The following is a 3,119-nucleotide window of genomic DNA, read 5'->3' on the forward strand; positions in this document are numbered from 1 at the left end:
AAATGAAAAACATACTTTGAACTCTTGAATACGTGAAAAAATACAAAAGGAAAGTTTCACTACCATTCAATCTTTAGTGACGAAGACAAGAAAATAGATAAAAGTATCACCGTGAATGAAGTTCAAGTGGGTCCCATGGACAAAATAAGGACTCTTGTTAACCATCGGGATCACACACATTTTGAGGTCCTTGAGCACACTGAGCACCAATTTGAGGGCCTTGGGATTTCGGAATATCCGTATCACGTTAAATCAGCATGATCTATATTGTATACGGTTTGAGTAAGGTTAGGATGTGCCTAATGTTTCATTTATTCATAATCACCCTGCCAAGGCCTGCGGTTTGTCCCCACTCACAACTGTATTCATCTCCCCCTTCGAAAGCTGGACCGCACTTCAGCTTGGTGAATAACAACCAGTAAACCCTGTTATAATGGCTGCAGAGAGGAGTGCAGCATTTCATTTTCTGTCAACTCAGCACATATGTTTAAAACAAGATTTAGGGGCGCCTGGGTGGCTCAGGTGGTTAAGCGTTTGTTGATTTTAGCTCAGATCATTATCTCGCCGTTGGTGAGTTAGAGCCCCATGTAGGGCTTCATGCTGTCAGTCCAGAACCTGCTTAGGATCCTCTCTCCCTCTCTCTCTGCCCCTCCTTTGCCTTCCCTTGCTTTCTCTCTTTCTCTCAAAATAAATAAAAACTAAAAAAAAATTAAAAACAAGATTCAATATTTTTTGCAATTTGCAAATTTATATAATTTTGTTTTGTTTTGTTGATATTTTTATTTATTTTTGATACAGAGAGAGACAGAGCATGAGAGGGGGATGGGAAGAGAGAGGAGACACAGAACCGGAAGCAGGCTCCAGGCTCTGAGCTGTCAGCACAGGGCCTGACGCAGGGCTCGAACCCACGAACGTGAGATCTGACCTGAGCCGAAGTTGGAGGCTTAGCCGACTGAGCCACCCAGGCGCCCCTATACAATTTTGTTTTAAAAAGAAAACTAGTGTTTTCTGTATTTTTAATTTTGGGTATCCCATCACATAGTTTTTTTTGACTCTAGATGTTGGCTTAAAAAACTAGGTTTTAAAATGACTGCTAGTGATTTCCAGGCATTTTTAAAAAATACATCCTGTTTCTAAAATATACAGGAAAGTGATATGTTGGCTTTCTTAAAGGACTTGCCAGGGATTATGCCCTTCAAGTAACGTGATCCTGAATTCAGCCTGGTTGTCAGTTTCATTAAGAAGGAAGTAGCTCATCTCACATAAAGATTCCTCAACCACGCCCTGTGATCCTGACAGTCAGGCTTTCTAGGAGTACCCAGATGGGGGACCTTTCTAACGACAGCTGGAAATAGTCTAAGAGGAATTAATTTGTTATTTTAGAGTTAGTAGTGGTAGGTTTTTAGAAAAGATGTGTTTGTTTGTCTGTGTTTTTTCTTGGATAGCAAAGGGAAATCTGCAGCCCCGTGGACTTTGTGACAGGACAGGTGTAGCAGACTCTCAGTGCCACCCTGAGAGGAGACAATACCCATATTCTTGACCCCACATTCCTTATTTTATGCCACATAACCTCCTAATTGGTAGCATTGTAGTTGTATGTTTAAGAAACATAGTTATGGTTTGGCAGCAATTTCCTTCCATCAGAAGTAAGGTATTTTTGAAATGGTCTATTGACTAGAAAGTTATGGATCAGGGATGTGCCCAAGATCAGGTGGTTCAGGTAAGAATGAAGAAAAAAGTTTTAAAGATATCAGGAACTGTGGGTGACATCTTGGGCTGTCAGCTTGGAGAACTGGTAACATGGAGAAAGAGTTTTATTCCCTAACAGAAATATGGTGCGTGCTAGAAGAATATTTAAAAATTAGGTGATCAAGGGGCATCTGGGTGGCTCAGTTGATTGAGCGTCATACTTTGGCGCAGTCATGAACTTGCTTTCATGAGTTCGAGCCCTGAGTCAGACTCTGTGCTGACAGCTCAGAGCTTGGAGCCTGTTTGGATTCTGTGTCTCCCTCTCTCTCTGCCCCACCCCTGCTCACACTCTTTCTCTCTCTCTCTCTCAAAAATAAAGAAAGATTTAAAAAAACTAAAAAAAAGAATTAGATGATCAAGACTTTGAAATGGATAGCTGAAGCAGAGTGGACAACTGTCAACATTTTGTTGCAGTCATTCATGTAGAAATTGGAATTGTATATTAATTCTAGGTGGATGGCATACAGGGCACCTGGCTGGCTCGGTGAGGGGAGCATGCAACTCTTGATCTCGGGGTCTTGGGGTCCCAAGTTGGGTGTAGAGATTATTAAAAATAAATAAATGAACTAAGTGGATGGAATACTTCTTAGTTTCCCAAAATTATAAAGTTGTTGCTAGGAAAATGATGTGATCTGAGCATTAGGTAATGACATTGATCCCAGATGACCCATCTGGTCATGGGCTAAAAGGACTTTTGTGTGTTTTAGGGTTGGGGCAGGGGAAGGCTTTGAAGGTAACTGTTTTTAGGGTGCTCTGTGTTAGCCAGGAGTCAAGAGAATTTGTGTGCCCTGTATGTTATGTCTGAGTTTGAATTTGGTTCTCCATGGATTCTGTGTAAGATTTTAATGTAAGAAAGAATGTCTGCATGAAAGTGCTTTTGAGAGGTATTTGAAATGAAGCTGGGAGCCATTTATCTGGCATAGAGATTCTTCTAGACACTTCTGGACAAGAGAGAGGTACTACAGGAAAGGGGCAGATGCAGGGAATCAGCAGAGGGGATCTCCCGGGACGTGGGGATGTGAGCTGGTCTCATTTACTACTGTGTGGCCAGCAAGGCAGATTCCCAGATATGGGAGACAGGGAGCCTTTCTGGAAGGGGCGACTACACCATTTTCTTTCCTGTCAAAGTACATGAAGTGCAGATTGTACCACAGATGGTCACATCAATGCCACACTTCTTGGGGTGCCTGGGTGGTTCAGTCGGTTAAGCGTCTGGCTTTGGCTCAGGTCATGATCTCACAGTTCGTGGGTTTGAGCCCCGCACCGGGCGCTGTGCTGACAGCTAGCTCAGAGCCTGGTGCCTGCTTCAGATTCTGTGTCTCCCCCTCTCTCTGACCCTCCCCTGCTCACACTGTCTCTCAAAAATAAAT

The sequence above is a fragment of the Suricata suricatta genome, chromosome 4, assembly GCF_006229205.1.
Source record: "Suricata suricatta isolate VVHF042 chromosome 4, meerkat_22Aug2017_6uvM2_HiC, whole genome shotgun sequence".
Lineage (NCBI taxonomy): Eukaryota > Metazoa > Chordata > Mammalia > Carnivora > Herpestidae > Suricata > Suricata suricatta.